This window comes from Coturnix japonica, chromosome 3, assembly GCF_001577835.2.
Source record: "Coturnix japonica isolate 7356 chromosome 3, Coturnix japonica 2.1, whole genome shotgun sequence".
In the NCBI taxonomy this organism is placed as follows: domain Eukaryota; kingdom Metazoa; phylum Chordata; class Aves; order Galliformes; family Phasianidae; genus Coturnix; species Coturnix japonica.
In genome coordinates, this window is record NC_029518.1 from 9,174,549 (window position 1) to 9,197,315 (window position 22,767).

Sequence of the window (22,767 nt, forward strand, 5' to 3'; positions counted from 1 at the left end):
CTGTTCAGAGTACCAGCACAAGAGCCATTTCCACAATAAATGACCTTTAAGCAGGGCTGACATGATGTGCAAGTTCTGTGCCAGCCCTCTACACTGCAGCAAATTGCACATCAAGAAGGTAACGCTTGCCTTTTGTCTATGAAAAATTGCTCACATCCTCCACCACCACCCCTAGCCATTCCTGTCATACACTTATTTGCAAGTAGTTTTGACTAGGAGGTGCAAGAAGGAGACATCTAGACTTAAGGAGCACCTGAACTCGTCCCTGTTCCAACTGCATGGAAAATAACAGAAAACGAAAGCCTGGGCAAAGAGTTGCCCAGAGCCACATCCAGCCTTGCCATGAATTTGCTTGCCTTCAAGTATCCTTACCTATAAGCAAACCCTCCTGAGCTCTTTTGCTGAATTAAATGCACACACACACAAAGAAGTTGTTTCATCACCAAGCACCACTTTTACCACAAGTCTCTCACTGCCTCATCATCTCCTTACAAGCTTTGTCTTCATCTTTCGCTTCACTTATCATGAAAATGATCCATTCTAAACCAAAGGGTAGATAATGGCAGGACAAGGGGAAATGGTTTTAAGATGAGGGAGGGAAGATTTAGGTTGGATGTCAGGGAGAAGTTTTTTTTTACTATGAGAGTGGTGAGGTGCTGGAACAGGCTGCCCAGAGAGGCAGGTCCCTGTAGGTGTTCAAGGCCAGGTTGGATGAGGCCCTGGGCAGCTGGGTCTAGTACTGAATGTGGAGGTTGGTGGCCCAGCCTGTGGCTGGGGGATTTGGAGCTTGATGATCGTTGAAGTCCCTTCCAGCCCGAGCCATTCTGAGGTTCTATGATGCTCTGTGTGTGCTGTTTCCTACCTTTTTGCATCTCTCTGAACTGATGCTGTTACATCTCCCTCTTGCCTCTGCACTTGTCCCTGCCTGTAGCAGACAGCAGTTACGGAGTTGTGAGTAATGTCTGAAATAGAAAAACACTGCAATCAAGAAAACTCTATTTAAAAACCAAGAATATCTATTTTTTCCCTTTGATTTTTTTTTTCTTTCTTCCTTCAAAACATCCTTTGTAATCCCAAACATCACTGTGAAATGGATGTTGACAGTTCTCACTTACTTCAGAGAGGACTTCATCAAAGGAAACGTTGCAGTGTTCTTCCCCTCCCCTCTACATAAGCGCTTCTTTCCTCCCTCCCCCTGCACACACAAACACTGGTTTTCTTTCCCATTCCCTCTTATGTTCTGTGTCTGCAAGCAAAGACGCAGAGCACAGCTCTTGGATAGGAATAAGCTATGCTTCTCAAGCACACACAGCTCATACAGAGGCCTGGAGGGCCCAGGGATTGGATGCTGTTTCCTAGGGCAAGGGAGAATCTGGAAGGTGAGACTATTTGTTTAAGAAAATTAGAAGGCGCAGATGGAGAAGCCCGAGAGCATCTGTGTCCTGACTGGGGATGAACTTCTGCAGCCAAAGAACTCACCCCTCATAAGAGCCAGGTTTAGATAGCTTGAGCTGGTCTGCTGTGAAAGAGAAAGGTAGTGAGTGATGCTAGCAATTCTAAGAACAGATCATCACATTACTTATGTGACATCAGCTGACATTTATCAGTTAACAAGAACAATAGCACATAAAGACTTGTGTTTAAAGCCCTCCCAGGAAAGAAAACAAACGTAAACACTGCTAGGCAGTCTCTGATAAAAAAGTCAGGCTGGATAGGCAATGTATGCCTCACTCAGTGCTCCATGCCCTGCAAGAGACCTGGGTGCCCTGTCTGTCCCTGCTGCCTCCTGCAACTGGGCTTGGTGGGCAGGAGGACTGGGTGGCCTTGTTCAAAACACCTGTCCCACCCATGACCAGTGTTTTGTGACCAACTGCTATTTTTGTGTTTATAAGCCTTCATTGTGGTTTCCTGGCCATTCCCGTAATTGCATTAATTTACAGTTGCATAGAAAATCCAATCTTGACCCATCTGTATCAATAATTCAGAAGCTTCCCTTTCCTCTTCAAGTAGCAAGCAGCTGTCCTGGATTCCTACTACATCCAGTGCTTAGAATATGAATGTGGTGGCATCAGTTACTGCTGCAGTTTAGTAGCAGTTTCTGTCGTACCTTTCAGCATTATTTATAATTTGATTGCTATGCCCATGCATCTTCCAGGAATGGACATCACGTTTACTTCTTGGAGAGGGCCCAAAAGCAGTAGTAAGTATTCCCTCCTCCCTTCTCACACCCAACAAGCTTTGTTCTGGACAGCTTGGTTAACCCTTTCTGTTGCAGTGACAAAGATGAAGGACCTCTTCCTCTGCACCAGGAGCACTCACCACTACACCTCCTGAACATCCCTGAGCAAGATCAGTCCACTGCATCTCAGAGGAATTCACTGTGTTGTGCATTCATGACAGTCACTTTATACTAGCAAGACAATACTAATGAATTCTGGGCTTGTTTTGAGGCAATAAAAAAGGCTTTCATGTTGGAGGCTCAGGGAAGCCTGTGCAGCAAGAACTGACTGCGGTTTCTAAATGTCTGAAAACTTCTGAAACCAGACTTTTTGCCAATGGGAATACAACAAAGCTTGTGACCAGGAGAGCTGGAGTACAAGTGATGGGCATGCCCCAAGGCTACATCAGGCTTTTGAGACAATCCGTGCATGAACAACAGAGGTGCACAGTTCCACTATGGGAATGCCTGAAGAGGTGGAGGAGTAGCACCCAAAGGGCATACACACGTTCCTGGAAGCATCAAGGTGCATGGGGAGCCCACCCATGCCTTCACCTATGGGAAACTTGCCAGTGACAGCAATCGAAGTGTTTCCAGTTGCCAAGCATCAAGGGAAATTCTGCCTTGTGAGCCCTGCCTGTTGCCTAGAGGGGTTAAGAGATTTCCAGCCCATGTCTCTTGTACTCATATCATCATGGAAAGGACCCCCTCCTCCTTCACCCTCCAGCAAAGTCCAAAACTCCCCAAAGAAGTGGGCACAGGGGATAAAGCTCCTTTCTGACACAGTTTTCAGATCAGAAGAGCCATAAATGTAGGTGGTTTCACCTGGATCAGTCTCCAGGGAGTGGGCATACTGCCTTAGGCACTGCACTGCCTTTGGCTGCTTCCCCAGCACAAGGTCATCCCCGCAGTTAGCCCTCCTCCCTGGAGCTGCTCTGTCTGAAAAATGAGTGCCTCCGAGAGTGGTATGGCAGAGCACTCCCACACACAGCTGCAGAGGGAGTTATTTAACAGCACGGATGTTATTGAAGCACAGACTGTAGAGCCTGCTCTCTTCCTGCAGTATAAAAGGCAGCATTACATCATGCCTCTGCTGTGAAACACTCCTCCCTTAAGGGCAGCGTAGAGAGGTTATCTCAGAAAACACGACAAAAATGCAAGGGTGCTGGCAGGTGGGCACAGACAAGGCCAGATCCTTCCACTCCTGTGTTGGTGACCTTGCTGCGTTTTTCCTCTGCCTGTGGGACATTACTCTCTGGGGAGAGGAGAGGATGGGGGTTTGCAGTTTTGCACTTCTACTGTCCGTGAAGTAATGACAGAAATACCCATAAGAGTTCAGCATGATGGAAACGTACCTCACCTGAGACGTTAAAGCTTTAAAGGTGCTAAATGTCTCCTGGGGGCCTAAGAAGAGCCAAGGACCACAAAGCATGTCAACAGCATCTGAACAACACACAGAAAACTATCATCAGTCTGGGCCAGACCACCAACCAAAACCAAGGTTGTAGTTTCTCCCATGCTATGTGAAAGATCCTCAGATTTCATTTCTGTTCTCTGTGCTGGTGATGCTGACAAGAGTTAGGATACATTTAATACCAGTTTAAAAGTTTAAGACAGCGCTGCACTCAAGACCCTTACAGGAGTCTGACAGAGAAGATTTACTTACAGCAAAAAGGCAGACGTTCATCACGATATCTTTCCTGACATCTACTGCTACAAATACATTGCTTTGTTGCTCTCTCTCCTCCTTCTCCAATCAGTAGGAAAAAAATATAGAGAGAAATAAATTTGTTTCCAGCCCTATAATAGATGCGTTTCTTTTACTTCAGGATTGATCTCTTTGTGTGTTGGTAAAAATTTGCAGTCTACTTTCAAGTATTTTTGTCACACGTTTCCATGTTTTTCTATTTATGGGATGAATTATATCAATAAAAGTCCAATTTGCTGTGCTGTATTTGGGGAACAACTGCTGTATGAGAGCTGGTTCTCTGACGTTCTCAGATTCTCCCACAAAATGCTCTACATCTTAACATCCTTCTTGGGAAGAATATCCTCGGAGTTGCCTGGGGGAGGATCAAGAATAAAGCATTTTCCATACAGCTCTGGACAAAAACTGATGTCCCATTAAAAGCTCAAATTCTGTTTCTGGAGCTGTTATTAGAAAGGTTGCCATATTTGTATGAAATCCCACAGAGGAAATGCATGCAAGCATTCTGCTCAGCATGAACCCCAAGCACCCATCACAGTGCTGGATTAGCTACAGTAACATGTTCCAAAAGGCAGATATAATGCAAAGCAAATTGCACAACCCTTTAGTGTGTTTTGACACCCAGAAAGAGAAGGTACCACTGAACATTACAAATATACAGAATCTGCAACAATCAATCACAAGGCCGCAAGAAAGGAAAAAAAAAGAAACATAACCAGGTTGCCAGCAACAGCCAGATATTGGCACAGAAGGGAAAAGTCAGTCTCCAAGGAAGAATGGGCTCGGTATGGGCTGCCTGCTTCCTAAAGATCTGGAAGGGTTTCTAGAAAAAGCAGACTGGAAGCAGGAGCTTTGCCCTGGAAGGTTCTTAATTCCCTGAAGCAGAGTTATTGAGCATGAATGAGGAATGAGCTTTTTTTGTATCATAGGGAAATGCAAAATGAAATGGATGTAGTTCCTCACCTTTCCCACAGTAGATCAGAGACTCATTCCAATAGGACTGCCTCAGTTTCATGAAATAATGAACAAAGGGAAATCTGCAAAATAAAGTGTGGGTTTTTTTCATTATCTCTTAGTGTATATGTTTTACTCTTTAATATTTCCTTCCTCTGACATTTATTTTGTAAAGTCTTGAAAATAAAGGACGTCCTGCCTCACATCCTCTGTCACTGAAGCTTTCACGACAGATGTGATTTATCAGCTGAATGTATGGAGGGTAATATTAGCGACGTGGTCAGAGCATGGGGTCAATCTAATCTCCACAACAGAATGAAACTACACAACTCATTGCTTAAATCTTGGTATAGATCTAGGCAAAACAATCCAGTTCTCCATTGGTTATGGACATGGCACTTGTCAGGTTGCTGGAGGACTATACTCCCCTCAGAGATAGCCCACAGCTCCCCAGCTGTTCTACTGCCTCAAGAATGAGGACAAAATCACTAGATGTGGCACAGTGCAGTGAGAGACATCCAGCTCCTGCCAGCACTGTCTGCCCTGACTAATCTGAACCCGATCGATTTGGAAAAAACTTGTTCTTTGCTATCATCTGCTTGGTTGGAGGTAGAAAGGAATACTCAGACCCATTTCTGTGTTTTAAATATTGTCATAAAACGAATGAGTGCTTTTTTTTCCCCTTAGAACCTGAGTGACCAGCATGTCCTTATTGAAATGGGTGCATTGTGGCCTCACAGGTTGCATCTGCTAATCATCCCTCCCGTTAACTTCAAGTCCATTCCTAAAGACAACTTGAGGAATTCCGGTTTACAGATCTAAGTAATGTTTTACATTTAAGCTCATTGGAGGGCAAATAACCACAAGGAAATAAAGAATCCAATCCATAAAAAATACATGGCGGGGACCAGCACTGAGATTATTTCTCCTAACACCTGCATGTGAGTTCAGGCAGAGACCCAGAACACCCGCCATGTGACTCCTGCTAATGATCACAAAACAAATCAGTGAGGTTTTGTGTTTTCTGGGGACAGCTAAATTACTCCATCTGCCATTTGCGCTGAAGGTGTTCAGTGCCTAATAGATCTCAAAGCAAACCCTGCTGGAGCCAGTCAGGAACTGGCAGCCAGGTGAGCTTCACATGACTTCTAAGTTTGATGGAAAATATTTCTCACTGCTGGGTAGAAGGGAGTTACTGAATTTGATTACTTCAAGATGCTATCATAAAATTAAATAAATAAATGAATGAAAAGCAGAAATTAATCGTCTTTGCTCCACAACAGAGAGACAGAGAAAAACAACACACAATTTCAAACAGAGGCCAAAGTGTGGTAAAAGTGCTCATTAATGCTGGTAACTGAGCCTAACTCAGTGTAAAGAACAACACTTTAAATGTGTGAATATATTCCACACATCTACATATGAAACAGTTGCTTTATGGTAAGGACAAATGCTCACCCAAGCCAGGACTGCAGCAAACCACTTCTTCCCAGAGCATGACCAACTTGTATTCTCATGTAGAGATTTTCTGCCCTTATCATGGAGGCAAAAGAAGACGTTAATGATCAGGATATAGGAAGTTTTACCGGAAAAAAATAACAAAACTTATTAGCAAGATGAAGGAAAAAAAATGTCATAAATGTGTCATAAAATGGATTACTTTGGATATAGCTCTCTGCTATATAATCAGGGCTTACATTTTAGAGCAAAATGTAAGCCAGTTTTAAAGGAAAAATAGCACATCATGTGGAAATATAAGAAAAGGTAAATTTTAAAAGGAAATATAAAAATACGAAATAACAGAACAGGATCTTGCATTTCAGGAGTGAATAATAAATTCAAACATTGAGTTCTCTTTCATTCTTCAGAACCATATTTTTTCAGCATACTTACTGTCAGCATATTTTTCCTCTGCTCAGCTTGCTGCTAATTACCACTGGTGAGAAATTTCTGGAGCCACAAAAAAGGAAGGCAAAAAAAAAAAAAAAATGCTGTCATTACTGTTATAAGCGCACAGCAGAAATCACTAATGTTTCCAATGGTCTCATGAGAGAAATTGGAGTTAGTTCTGTCTTACAAATGGCAAACATGGGCACAGATCCCTTGAAATCACTTGATGCAGACATGCAGAATACCTGAAGCTCTGCTCACCTTGTCAAGCAGCACAGCTTTCTGGAAGAGTGGAGCTGTTGAGAAGACCACGTGAAGACCAGAGGTCTATAATATTTTATGTGATTTACAATATCCATGCAGGTAGCCCTTCCTATTTATTTACTTCAGGTCTGGATTCATAGAATCATAGAATGGCTCGGGTTGGAAGGGGCCTCAAAGATCATCAAGCTCCAACTCCCCTTCCACAGTCAGGACCGACAATCTCCATATCTAAAACTAGACCAGGGTGCCCAGGGTCCCAAATGATAGAGTTCCATGGAGATGAGCCCACATTAACAAACACAGTGCATTATGTGCACATCTTTAGCATGCTCCAGAAAGTTCATGGGGTCCAAGACTACTCCACAACAGGAATAAAAACTCCAGTGAAGAGGGGTGATAAGAAAACTGATATTAAAAACACACTGGCTGTGCTCTAAAATGCTAATGAAGACTACACTGCATGTACTGAGATGGCTCAGGTCTCTGAAATGCTAATTCTGGTCACATTTATATCATCTTCTCACTTCAAACTAGAAAGAGGTACATTGTGAGATGATTTGAGTGTTTCAGAAGTAGTAGCCAAACCAGAAATAGTCGCTATAGCACTCAGTCAACTGTTACTACTGATTGCCTGAAGATGGGGATTGTTCAAGTTCCATTTTTCAAAAGTACATTTTTCATCATGCCATAATCATTACCAGGACTATTTATAAATGGATATGCAAGCTGCACACCAAGGAAAAAAAGAATATCTTTTCCTTTTGATAGTATGTTGCTTGAAAATGTGGGAAATTTTTTCCAACTAAAAATCTCACTTCTAATACCAAAGTCCTCAAGTGTCCTTGGAGTCCTACCTTCCCTTATGGAAGCATTTACTTCCATGTGCTGCTGGGGTCTAAGGAATCAATAAATGTAAGAGATGAAGGAGATGCTGAGACAACAGTCATGACCTTGACTCCGTGGTCTGTGGCAAGTTGAAGTGAAACGCCAGGTCCAAACAGTACTCAGCTCTGTCTAAAACCAGTCTGACAACAGACCTGTGATGAAGGCTGGGTTTTTGAAATCTAGTTACATCTGTACTCATATTTTTCTTTAACCACTAAATGACACATTCCCTCTAACAGAAACTTGCACAATTTGAAAACAAAGTCAATGAGGAGTACAGACTATGGCTAATATCACTGCGTTATGATGACTGTGCAAAAGGGGCCTTCTTTCAGTTCCTCCCAGACTCTGCCAGTACCAAAGTAGCGCCAAGTGCTTTGTGCACATGCATTATTCAAGACATGCACTTTTAAATGAGAAATTTTACATGCAGAAACCAGGCAGTGGTAAGATATACAATGTAAACAATACGTGGAGAAGTTATCAGTATGTACATGGTGGTAATATTAGGCAATAAAGGTGCTACCACAATTGATTGATATGCCTTAATAATGCCTTTCAATTTTCCTAAGGGAGGAAGAATGAAATGGAACTGAGACTTCCCAGTGTTAAGGACGGCATTTTGTAAGTTCATATTTCTTCACAGTCACTTTCTAGGAAAGGACTTTGCAATGAGTGTAATCTTCTCTTAAAAAACCCTCCCAGTGTGCTTCCCTTTACGAAATAGCACTAGCTGTTATTAAAATACATATTTATTCACGTGGAATTGAAAACATTCTTATTTCATTAAGCTTCTACAAGTATATGGTAATAGTAAATGTATCAGGTCACTTCACTATCTGCATCATATTTATCTCCTTTAAGATTTTGCTTCCAAGCATAGGAATAGATTGGAGCAAAATATGTTTTAATACAACGCAAAACACAAAGCACTTCAAAATAAAATCATTCTTTTCCATCTGCTTTCTTTATGAGTTTTGCCTAAGGGTTTGATTTCATAAAAACTAGACAGGAGCTCAGCTGCTCATGCCATCCAGAGGCTTTAACTGTGGGGATGGAGATTGTAAATGTGGTTTGAGATTTCCATGCTGAACATTTGTGTTCATAAGAAAGAACCACTTGCCCATAATGATAAAGCTAAATTTGTACAGAACCTGCACAGGAGGAAATAAAAATAATGTGATTCTATCAGCATAAACATCAATATAATGAGCTGCTTTGTCAGAAGAGCCATGTCCTTCACTGTACAGACACCCCCAACCACCCTTAGACCCAAGCCTTCCTGCAGAGTCCCAGGAGTTTCTTGAGCTTACTCACCTCTTTGGCCTGAAGCTACTGCTTGTTTAAACCACCGTAACTGGCTTCCAATTCTTGAAGCCCATAGAGGGCAATGCACGGCATCAGCCAAAAAGCATCACCCAGCACCATCTGCAGCTAAGTCTCCTGCAAAGGTAACTGAGCATGGTGTGTACTTAAGGGACATAGTGACCCCAACAGAAGCCTGGATAAGATGCCTACATGAGTGATTATTATTAAGTGCATTAACACATTCCTGTCCATCCTGAATCTCTCTCCGGTCTCTGTTCTTACTCCCCTTTTCATTCTCTGTTGGCTATTTCCAAAAGCTGGCTATTTCCAAAATCTACTTCACCACTAAGTCGATATATATAACTAACAGCCCACTTCTCTGCATTGCATAAACAAGACACACAAGCCATGGCAGACCTTAGCCTCACTGCACTGAAGCTACATGCTAGTTAATGAGACACATTGTGCTTCATCCCCTGGTCATGTGCTATGCACTCCTGGCAGTCTTCCCTTCAACATTTCTGACCACTCCGCCACTTTCCTCACTTATATGAAGCTTTACCGAACTGGAATATTTCAGTTCATTATAGCAAATAATGATTGCTAAATATCACTAAATTGGTAGTTGCTAAACTGCTAAACCAGTGCAGAAATACAATACTGAATGCAATGGGCATACCCTCTCTTGAATCACAATTTTCCATTCACAGTTGCGTTCTGTAATACAGCAGCTTAATTGGTATACAAACCACCTAGTAGGGGCCAACCTTGGTATTTGCAGACTGCTAATCTTTTCATCAAGACGGCATATTTCAATTGTTTTGCAGAAATCAAAATATATGGTGTTGACATTATTAAACAGAGCAGAGTGATGTTTCATAAATCTACAGCAACGCTTCCATTATTACTTTAATTCCTTACTTATGGATCCTTCCTTTTACATGATTTATCCTCCAGAGAGCCATGAGATTAATTGTCTGTAATTTACTGGGTCATTCAATTTACCCTACCAAACAGTGGCACAATATTAGCTCTGGCATTCCTCGGCCCTCATGCTCTAAGACTTGTTAGAAATCAGTGCAAGGAGGTCATACATCTCCTCAGGCAATCCTTTCCATACATCTGGATACAGGTGCTAGGGTCCTGAGATTTAAAAGTGCTTAACTTCAGTAGTTATTTAACATCCTCCCTAATTAAGAACAGAAGACAAAGTGTTTGCTACCATGCTGTGACCCAAAGCCATCATTCTGCTTCTTTTTCATCATAGGAAAAAAAAACATTACTGACCAGTCCTGAGGCAAAACTTTGGGGGATAGGTGATATTTTTATTAGACTGATAGAACTGATCATAGAGATAGTAGGTCTAATAAAAGATTTTATCACCCTCTGAGAAGTTCACCTTATCTACATCTTTAAAACACCATGGCTCCAAACAGCATCACTGTGGGAAGAATTTTAAGTTTTTTTAGTGTTGAGACAGAGAATTTTATCATTCTTGTCTTCAACCTTCCATGTGCCAAGGCTAAGGTCCCATCTGCTCCTCATACATCTGAGGAATTATAGAATGGCAGGGATTGGAAGGGACCTCAAGAGATCACTGAGTCCAACCTCCTGCTGAAGCGGGCACTCTACCATAGGTTGCACAGGTAGGGATCCACCCAGGTCTCAAATATCTCCATAGAAGGAGAATCAACAAGCTCCATGGGCAACCTGTTCCAGGGCTCCATCACCCTTACTGTAGAGATGTTCTTCTGCATGTTTGTATGGAACTTTCTACATTCAAGTTTCAGACCATTACTCCTTGTCCTATTGCTACACACCACTGAGAAGAGCCTGACCTCATCCACTTACCTCCCACCATTTTTTAGACATTTATAAACGTTTATCAGATCCCCCCTCATCTTCTTCTGCCCAGGCTGAACAGCCCCCAGGTTACTCAGCCTTTTCTCATCCAGGAGATGCTCCAGGCACTTAGTCATGTTTGTGGCCCTTCACTGCACTCCAACTAAAACAAAGAGGTTTACACTGCTTAGAACTATCTTCAGGCTCTTTTACCTGTTTTCCAAATTTACTGTCAGATTTAAGAGCATCACATTCTCGTTTACTCTGTTAACATGAATGTGTAAACATATCTGGTTTCTCATATAATTGCTGCTCTCACTTCTAATCTGCAGCTATATGTAGCTTGTATTTCCCTGATTGCCAAATTTGAGGGGCTTGAAATTTAATAAACCTCTCTAGACGAGTTTTCTATTATAGTTTGTACTCTGATGTTTCAATTTTTCTCATTATCGGTTGGTCTTTTGAGAATTATCCCTTTTAACAGCACAGAGAAAATGAGAGATTGCTGAGCATCTCTCTTCCAGCTAGGATCAGCAAATGCAGTTGGGTTTGATCACTCACATTTCATCAATGCTATTTACTTCCTTGTGCAGAGATCAAGTTGCCTTCTGTAACAGAATAAGACCTAATACTGGTTTTTCTTAATAATATGTAATATTTATTTTTTGCTTGTTCTTAGGAAACTACCTAACATTTTTAGAAACTCCAAGGAAAGCAGTTTTAGCAACTGCTTATTCCCTCTTATCTCACTTAAATTATAAGGGGACACTGTTGATAACCAACTAACGTCTTTGTGCTTCACTTTTTTCTCCACTTAATCACTGCCTCCCCGTCCTTCTGAATGGAGGTCTGTGAACTTCAGCATGTAAGAGCTCTTAGTCTTGAGAAATAAATCACTTTAGGGGACACCATCTTCCTTGCAGAGAGCTCTTTCCAAGCTACCACAAGCACCCAAAATACATACACACCAGCTATTCTATTTAATTTTCCTGCAGAGGCTATAAGTCATGATCTGTGCACTCTGGCTATCTTTGTCTTGCTACCAGCTCTCAATAATACTAATGATATCCATTTTCTTTTCACAAATGGGAATGTGTAATTCCATTTGTTTATGTCCCAAGCTTCTCTAGCTATTAAAGAATTGCTCTTCTTTAAACCCCTCAATGCCTTGTTTCTCTGCATCACTGTAACCTTGAGTTTACCCAACACGACTTCAGGCAACTTACTGTGTTAGTGTCTGTTAATTCACCATCATTTGTATACTGGTTTTAAATCCTCTGAGTCAATTTAGGAACTAACTTCCCAAAAGATGGGCAGGAAATGCAGATCCAAGGCAATTCATGTACCTTCGAACCTTCCTCTGCTACCTCTGGTGAGCTGACACCTGCAGCTCTGCAATGCCAGCACACTAGAGGTGTAAAACACCCTCTCTCATTTAGAAGTGGTGGTGCAGAGAATCACATCCAACTCTTCTCTTAAATTTGCTTTCCTCTTTTACATAATAACATAATATTGAAGTCCAGAGGTCACCTCCTTCTCCCAAGCACCTCACCAAAGAAAGCTCTTCTATATGTCCATACAGCAGCGTGATGTAATCTATTACATCAAAACTATTAAAAGCACTGGTTTTGGTGACCACAGGTTGTGCAATCCACTGATGCAGCAGATATAAAATGCCTGCAGTTTCATGAGTAACATCACTTCTCTAGGATGCAAAGGACTGCATCCAGCTTTCACTCTACTAACACAGGCTATGGGCAACCCACTTTATCTATCATGATTCCAACTTGCAGCACCAACAGAGGCCTGGAAGACCAAATATTCTCTCTCTAATACACACACCCTGATAGATAGCTCCACCCTCCCCCAAGCACTGTTAATCCAGGGCTTGTACTGAAATAAACAAGCTTCATGTTGACTATTTTGCTTTCATTGGTGGGTATTCCTCTGGCAGTTCTGCACAGCCTTAGGATGAGCTGCAGGGATTAGCTCTGAGCAGCCCTCAGGGATATAGTGTCAGCTGTTCTCAATTTTTGTCTGTGGAGACAATCTGACAAGTGCAGCTAGGCCTGATAACAAAGATCATGCCAGAAAGGTGCCAGATGCAGTGCTGTATCCCCCTCTGTTCCCTTGGCACCTGGCAGGCTATTTAAACCCTTTCTCCTATCCACATACACACTGTGGGACACATTATACGCACATGAAAACAGCCTCCCAGTCTTCACATGGTAAATCATGAGCAAGTCCTTGCAAAGTACAATGCGTGCTGGAGAGCCCAGCTCTCTATGTGGGGAGAATGGCATCCTGCATTTTTTTTGCACAACCACCAAGATGAAGTATTTGCACTTTAAGGTGGCAGCAGGATAAATCCTCCCTTAGCTGTCTAAAGCAAACAAACATTATCTTCAGCGAGAGAGATCTGCAGGTAATCAGTTCAGTGTGAGCTCTTGGTACAGCACTGTGGCCCTGGACAAATGTAATCATTAGGTACATAATTAGAGTATGGATGGAAGTAGGGAGCTTAGATTTTCCCTGCACATGAAACTTATCCATCTGCAATGGAAATACTGTGTCTGTCACTCAAAAAAGCTCTAAAAAGGTAGAAAAAAGATTCAATACATATCCCTGAGAATGATTAGGGAATATGATAGCACGTTTAAGAACAACTGATTCTAGATGCTTAAGATATTTATCCCGTCAACTTGCAGAGGTTACTTGGTTATGTTCTAAAAATTCCGACCTGTGCAAAAAGTCTGAGCAGAATTCATGCTCTTACCTAGCAGTCAAATACATCAAAGAGCAGATGGCCAGAACCTGAGGCTGGAAAAAAATAAGAGTGGAAAACCAGTGCAGTTTTAAACAACATCTATACTTGATCACAGGTAAATTGGATTCTCCCTGACAGGAAGACTTTGTAGTAAAGAGATAGAGTTTAGTTTCACTACTAATTTGAAAAAAGCTAAGGGCAGCCCTGGGCCCTTCACTACTGCAAGGTGAATCCCATGCTAAAGAAATTCTGCCATGCTCCCCCGCTTATTCACTCCAGGAGGGCAGGCATAATGGGGCACAATGGGGCCAATCCACATCTGCAAGAAGATGCTAAGATGGCTTCAGGGTCCTGCCCTGCAACATTTAGCTGGCATGACAGAGGATACTGTCTGTCCCACTGCATGCCCTCCCTGCTTATCCCTATCATCAAAGCAAGAGCTCAGGGGACTGGGAAGGTCTAATTCCCAGTGCCACAGCTCATTGATTCAAGAGCTAATGCAAACCACAATTGATTGTGCAAGTAATTATTAAGTCAGAGTGATAAGTGCAGCACTGCAGAGAGGCTGAAGGCAGGTCAAGCTATGACCCTGCTGGAAGTCTCCAGCTAAAGGAGGGAAATCTTCCCTGTATGAATTACCTGAGTTTGTGCAGCAGAGTCTTTAATTCATTATAATTTAATTCTCTGAGGCATAAACTAGAGATCTACAGCCACTTAAAACATCTGAGTGAGAGCATCCAGGCATGCTATGAATTTTGCTCAGTCTTCCCAACTACACTTCAATTTCTGCTTCTCATGCAGATGCAGACAGACAGCTTTTTGAACTCAGCCTCATGCAAACTCCCAAGGACAGGTTTGGCTCCATGGTGTCTTGATGTTTTGATCAGGAGGTGGGCTTCTGAGTATCTCTATGCACATTTCCCTCCTGCTTCACTGATGGCATCTTTTACCAGTCCTGCTGTGAGAGGAGCATGTTCCTCAAAATACTGTTTCTGAGAGTCGATGTGAAGTGCTTTCAGGTCTCATTTGGACCTAACACTGCCTTATGCAGGGGGTTTTGTAGTTGCTGGAGGTGCATAGCAGAGTTCTAGATGAAATAAGAACTCCAGTTCCTTGCAGCTGAGTAAGAGTTTAAATTTGGAATGCACCAGGTTTTAAAAATTGAGTGTCTTCAATGAGGTCATAAGCGCTTATACTATTTCTCCATATTACTAAAAACTACCATGCAGATTAAGGCAGCGAGGTTCAAAAATGTATTTGAATCATTATGTGAGAATTGCAGCAGTAGATTCACACACCTAAACCCGAGCTGGGTTTTAAGACTAGCATTCCTTTTGTCTTTTATTCAAAGCCAATTACTATTTGTATTTTATAGAAAGCTACAAGCTTTAAGATCAATGAAATCTTTCCGATTTAGATCTGTAACTACTTAAATTACCCTTATCTTGCCCCACAGTGCTGCTGCTTTTTAAACTGTAAGAACAGCACTTCCCTATGCACTTGGTTATAGGGTGATGGTAATGACACTTCTTATTCCAGCAGAATTTCATCAAGCTCATAAACATTACTATGCCTTTACATCTAGTTGAGAGATTTCAGTTGGATATTCAGCTATTTACTTCCAAGAAAAATGGTTTCTTTTCCACACAGAAATTATCACAGCTCAAAGGAGCCTGATCTCCACCAGTCAAGAATTTACCCTCATATGAGTGAACCAGCTCCCACATTAATTTAATTAGAACTTCTGTCTGTTCTAATCTGACTCTTTGTAGAAGCGAAGACGCTGGAAGTGAACCAGGGATATTGCATTAGAAATTTTAGCAACATCTGGAAGGCAATTTGCAGGCTGCATTAGACAACTATGGCCAGACTCCCTCAGCCGAGGCTTTCTATAGAAAGTAGCTGATGGCCTCCAAGAAGAGGCAAAACAATTTGACCCATCCTCCCTGCAGCAGTGGACACAGGTAATCCCACCAGAGTTGCTAATCCATCATCTCCAGCCTCTTCCATAGCATACCTGCAATCACAGCTGGACAGACAGAGATAGAATCTATGCCACATCCACACGTCTGCAGTGTGTGCCCATGGCATTGATTCGCCATGCAGTAAAGGGCATGCTGCTCACCTCCCCGCAGCTGAGGACCTGCTGTCTGGCATTTCCAAAGGAGTTCCCTGCACTGGTACAGCAGCTGCCAAGCACAAGCCAACAAGTGGCAGAGACTCACCCTGCCTCACCACACGATAACACGTTTATCTCACCCTGCTGTTAATAAGCCTTCACAGCTCAAGAAGCAAGGATCTTTGGAAACAACAGCTTAGACTTTGTCCTGATTTCACTCCAGCTCCCTGCTGACAGATAGTGCAAGCAAGCTCTTATATCTTGTCTCACTTTTCTGATTAAAAGTATTATCTTTATGTGAGGCTAGAATTTAAGGTATCAGATTGGACTCCAGCTGTAGGTAAGTGTTTGCCAGATAAGTATCCTCAATGCTTTGCCGAGGGTTTGGTTTTCTGAAACAAACTGTAATGATACCATAAATAAAAAGTGGCACACAGGAGAGCTCAAACTGACTTTCAGCTCTAGCAGAGTGATAAAAAGGCATTGCCTTTCACCTAGGATATAAGAAACCTGTAAAGGGTTATCCAGAAAATAATCCATTAAGCATGCCCAATTAAAAGAAAGGGGGAAAAACATAATAAGCAAAGTGCTGTGCAAGGACTGTTTTCCTAGGTAAAACAGAGATAAAAATGAATATGCAAAGTAGTCTGTCATGATAAAACACACAGGAGCTCATCGATCACTTTAAACCATAAATACAAATCTTTTTCTTACCTCTAAAACTAGAGCTGGATCTTTAACCACGTCGGAGGAGTAGATAATAACCCATCAAGAACCCACAGAGACTCAGCTACCAGCATGAAGATTTTGCTCTATTTGAGACAAAAAGCACAGATTTAGCTTTCCAAACACAAATGGGAAACAGCATAAGGGAAATCAGTGTCTGCTGAGGGGAATATTTTGTTCTAGGTGGGATAATGATAGTCCTTTCAGGCTATGTCACATACATAACTGGCTCTCTTTTTTCATTAATGAATTTCTATCTCTGGCTCACTGAACTGAGCCACATGAACAAAGGTGATCCAACAAAAAATAATACACTTTACATTATTAAAAATCATTCATTTCTATGGAAGTGTAGGAAAAGAGAAGCTGGCCTGCAGAAGAAAGGCCTCCTCTCCCATACATCCATATAAATGAATGATTTCACTAATGTGAAGAGAAGTCTACTACCATTAAACCTTGTCAATGAGATCAGAAACAGGGCCCTGCTATCTGCTCCTTAAAGTACATTATTTTTTGTTAGATCACCTTTGTTCATAACACGGCCATTGAAAATTTAATGTTCTTACATATATCACTGTCAGACTTTATTGCACATTCGCGGAGGAAAGTAATTCCATCAAGTGATGGACTATGAAGGCTACTAAATATAGATTTATTGGAAATTCCAGTTGAAGATAAGTGAATCCTTTCTGCCAGCTGGAATGGAGAGCTACACTCAAGCCCTTTCCTTACCTGTCTATCATTCTTGATACATCTGTTGAGTTCTAAAATCAGATTATCATTGAGGTGTCCGTAACGTTATTTTTAAATACTCAGTGTTTGTCTTAGCTCTGGAACAAAAGCCACTTTAGTCCGTAGACTAACCAATTGGCCAGAATATACTGACTAAAGCAAGGAAAATAAAAGAATATTCCCTTTGCTACAAGGTCCTGTTCCTACATCTCACATTCAGAATACAGTTCCCAGGCCAAAACTCAACAGCTGGTGATCAGCAAGGTGATGCGGAGAACATGAAGACAACCACAGGCCTGCACTATCAGAGGACCACCACAAGTGCAAGCATCATGGACTGCCATGGGGGCAGCTGGGGGTGTCCATGGCGCAAGCCCTTGGAAGGAAGATATGCATTTACTGACCAGAATAAAGCCATCAGTAAGCCAAGTTGCTTTTGTCTCCATTTCTCACTACAAAACAGAAAGATTGCAGTGGGGCATGAAAAGGCTGCAAGCAGACCTGGTGACATGAGCTAGGTGTTCAGGGAGAGGGCTGTTACCACAGCCTGCTGTACCAAAGCCTGGTGCTTTACCTTTTGCTGTAGAAGGGCTATAGCCAAACCCTGGCGGTGGATCAAAGCACCTGCTGCTGGATGCATAGTGGGGATCATCTCCTTTACTCATCATTCCCTAAAGGCTGCCACTGCAGGACGGATCTTAGTAGGTTTGAACCAAGGCAGATGTAGGAAAAAAAGGTTACCTCTCATCCAGCAGCATCACTCACAGGCACAGGGCTCACAAGTAGATTTAGTCATACACTACTCCATTGATAACTACTTATATCAGGATCATGAAACTGAGGTTATATATTGATTTATATAAATAGAGAATTAATTTTAGAGTACTTTTCCTGAGTTTTATCAGGAATACGATACTTTGCCTCTCTCCCACTGAGCTGTCTGCCCCATAGCTCTTATTTCCTACTATTTTCTAGGCTGAAAAAGTTGTAACATAGGATTTATTTTGTCTAATTTCTAGGAGCTAAAATAATTAAGGTTTCTTTCATTATTATTTCATTCTATTTTCATCAACATTCTGGGATACTACCTCAGATTTTTTTTTCTGTTTAAGTTAATTGGCTTAATTTGAACTAACAGCACATTGGTAAAGGAGTGGGTGCAGTCTCTAAATAGCAATTCCACACCAATTCCGGTAATGCCAGTAGTTTATCCTAAGGATCAGCTGTAGAAAGCCAATGTTCCTACACAAACATACCACTTGAAGAATGAACTTTGTTGTCATCGCAGTAGGCTCCAAAAAGGACTTTTATGGGTCATATATAGAGAAAGGTAATTTCACTGTTTCACACCTCTCCTCTACTTTTAGCTTTATCATGAGCTGCTGTATTTCTACGGGAATGGTAAATCCATCCCAAATACAGCAGCTTTATTTTGAATCATGGCCACTACAGCAAAAGGATCTCTAAAAGGCACTCATTTCCTAGCACAGCGCACTGACTAAGCCCAGCTGGTACCTTCCTGGTAATGTTACCGGTTTAAGAGACAGAACAGTTCTCTTAACAAAGCTAAGAGTAATGGCCGTTTCTATTTAAAAGTCAGAGCGCTCAGTACTCCATTAATGCAGAACTGAGTCTCAAACAGGTTGTGACAATATCTAAAGAGGTCTAGTTGCTCAATGATATGGAGCCATCCTATAATTGTAGCTCTTTTAGTTGCCCAAGGATAGTATTATAGCATGCAAGACAGAAAAGCATGCCAGGAGGGAGTGCATCTCCCTGCTTGGAAATACTCAAAACTCATCCTGACGTGGTACTGGACAAGCTTTTTTAGGTAACCCTGCTTGAGCAGAGGGATTGAAGCAGATGACCTACAGACATGCTTTTCAATGTCAGTTGTTGTGTGATTCTGTGAAGAGATAGATTATGATGGCTTAGGTATTACATAGCCATCAGAGATAGAACTGCATAAGAATCATAGAACAGTTTGGGTTTGAAGGGACCTTAAACATCACCTAGTTCCAAACCCCTTGCTATAGGCAGGGACACCTCCCACTAGAACATTATATATAAGAGTCAATTTAGAGTGCAAAACACAGTAGTCAGATTACGTCAGGGTAACATTGGTTAGGCTAAGTGGAGTTTGGATACCCAGGAATTAACAGAAAATGGAAGCAGGGGTCAATTGGAAGCTTTCTACCAGCAAAAAAGACAAAGAATGGTTAAATCTATACAAAACATTTTTGCCCTGTTTAGGGTTATTTAAAAGGTTATTTCCGGTTATTTTAAAGATGAATATATATTTGCATTAGTTATTAAGAAGCATAAGGAAAGGCCAGGGAAGAACATTCAGCTATCCTTGGGCCATGATTAATCGAAGTTTCCTATTTGCAAATGCTTGACCTCTTCCCAAGAATCTGTTGTATTTGTTAGTATTTACTCCCTAGTAGGTGAATATTTGTACCCTTTGGGTTTCAAGTTTCCATTCTCCCTTTACATTTATGTTCCTGCTCTTTAGTATCCCCACAATGACTCGCTGCAGACACTCCTCATCACAGCAAAACAGGACTATGCCATGTTAAGCAGTACAGCACTGTTCACTGCTTACCTCGTGTGCTGTATAATTAGGTGGTTACATGAAATCCTTCCCATCTGTTACCATGACAGCCCAGTCATCTTGGGAAGGCTTCCATGAATTTTTGCACTTCCACAAAATGGGGTCAAATAACAATTATTTCAGTTAATGACATCTAGTGTACACCTGGAGACGGCACCGTTTCCAAGAGCACACAATGAGAGTTAAGCTCAGTGGAGAGATAAAGATAGAACCTACTGCTCACCGAGCAAACAAATTACACAGCACATGTGCAGGCCAAGTAGCTGAAAGGCTGACAGAATTCACATCCACTGGGTAGCTGGGGGGGACATGCAGTAGCCACCAAATCTGACCTATACTCAGCGTCAGCTCAGATCAGAGAACTGGCAGGAATCTCAAAGAGGAAAACAAATGTTGCTGTTGCTGTCTGACTCTGTCAAAAGGGGTTTTATTATAGTGGTTTTTATCTTGGGAAGATGTGATCTGAGAAAAGCAGACAATGCTTAGAAGTAATTTCAAAGAGAAATTGACAGACACATGCAAATGCTTGAAGTGAAGGGAGGGGAATGGGACTAAATGTGTGAGAGACAGAAATGATCAGAGGGCTCACATATGGAATGGCAGTGCAGATAAGGGCAATAAGAGGTTAAAAGCAATATGAGTTTAGGTAGCCTAGCAAGGTAGGAAGGAAAGCAACACAGCAAATTTCCTGCTGTTTTCCTCAACCAAATTATTAAAAGGATATCATCTCCTTGCATAATGCAGGACCTTGCTGTCACCGTCACAGATTATCCCAAGTCAGAAAGCACACAGAGCAGAAGGGACAAACCCTCCCCCCTTGCCCACTGGCAGTGCTGTGCCTGGCCCTTTGGGCTGCTGGGGCACACTACTTGCTCATGTTCAACTTGCCATCAGTCAGATTGTCTAGCTATTCAGATCAGACAGTTTCATAGAATCATATCATAGAATGGCTTGGGTTAGAAGGAACATCAAGGATCATCAAGTTCCGAACCCCTTGCCACAGGCAAGGTAGCCAGTTGCTAGGTCAAGTACCAGATCACATTTTCCAGGGCCCCATCCTACCCAGCCTTAAACACCCCCAGGGCTGAGCCATCCACAGTCTCTCTGGGCAACAAGTTCTAGCACTTCATCTCTCTCAGTAAAAAAAACTTCCCTGACATCCAATCTAAATCTTCCTTCCTTTAGTTTAAAACCATTCCCCATTGTCTTATCACTATCTACTCTTCGAAAAGTTGATTTCCCTCACATTTATAAATACTCTTTATATATTGGAAGAGCTGCAGTTAAGTCTCCCTGGAGTCCTCCCTTTTGCAGGATCCAACATCTGAGCTGCTGAAAGCAGAAATATCCACCCTGCACACTCCCCTCCATGGAAGAACAACTCCTTATAATCTTTTTATGCACTTGATTAACTGAACCATGTTTCTAATTAGACCCTTAAGGAGCCTTAATCACCCAGCACTTACTGAGAGGTGGCTGGCGTGGAAAGAAGCTGTGCTGGTCAGATGAGTCCATCTGATTTCACCTGTACACTCGTACCTGACAAAACAAATGAAGGACTTCTAGTTAAGGGAGGTGCAGTGGTAATACTGCCTAATTTTGGCTAGCTCATCAAAGAGCATGAGAGTTGTAGACAGCTGGGGAAAGTGCCAGTCAAGAAATCAATTTCAGAGGCAAGGATGAGGTAGGAGGTAGCATGGCTGAGGGCAAGAAGCTGCACCAAGTATTCAGATAGTTACCATTACTTCCCTATAAAATATGCAGAACTTTGCCATACAGAAATTGATCTGGGGATGATCATGGGATCCATATCACTGGCTGCACAGTATAAACAGGAAAGGGTATAAAGCACTCAAATGACACAGCCTTCATCCAAGCCATCATGTGAAAATACAGATGGCAATTACAGCCTTCTGTATAATCCTAACTCTTACAAATAATGCTTTTATTCCTGCCAAAGAAAATGAGGGATTGAATTCAAAGTGAAGAGCTCGGGTTAGCTGATGGAACTTGCTAATTCAGGAAAAGCTGTGCCTTGAAAAATCAGAAATTGGGAAATTAATGTAAATCCATATAAAACCTTAATTCCACTCTAAATGAAGCTTCTGCGTTTCCTTATACCTTTACTACAACACTGCTTTTGAACAGAGCTGATCAGGAGCCAACAGGCTGCAGACAGGCTCCTGTAGGCTACCACTTAACTTTCTGCACAGACAGAGCAGCACAGCTGCTAAACTGCACAGCCCTCCACCCCTGCAGTCTTTTGCACTCAAGACCACTTGCATCTGTACATTCTCTTCTCATAATTGCACCAGCAGCCTGTGAAATCCTCCACCAAACCACTGGCAGTTCCTCAGCAAGAAGTCTTCCATTGGCACAACTTTACAGTGAAATAACAAAAGGTACATCACATCTCACCAGGTACACTATGATATCTACATTCACATAGAGGTCAAGCAGAGGGCCACGGTTTTCCTGGGTCATTTCAAATCAGACTCCTCTAGCAACTCCACAAACTATGGACCGCAACTGCCTTTGGCACTGAAAACACATCTGGTGTGTTAGCCGCTGCCAGCTTCAAGGAGAGTAGCCCACACTGGCATGTCTATGTGCCTGGATGCATTGCCACTTGCCTTGCTGAAACACGGTATTCACAGCCAGGCTGGCTGAGACATGGGCGGCGCAAGTGAAGTTTCTTGTTATTCGAATGAATGTGAAACCCGCTGTAAAAGAGAGTAGT

The 22,767-nt window shown here is 42.1% G+C and overlaps 1 long non-coding RNA gene across 1 annotated transcript; it reads right to left on the reverse strand.

The window, feature by feature from the left end:
* Positions 1-3,782: 3,782 nt before the first annotated feature.
* LOC107310855 lies at positions 3,783-16,763 on the reverse strand. The gene is made up of 5 exons (XR_004306650.1): positions 16,670-16,763; positions 6,774-6,830; positions 6,339-6,413; positions 4,890-4,963; positions 3,783-4,281 (listed from the first exon to the last, which is right to left on the reverse strand). It is a non-coding gene; the product is annotated as an uncharacterized LOC107310855 (long non-coding RNA).
* Positions 16,764-22,767: the final 6,004 nt, after the last annotated feature.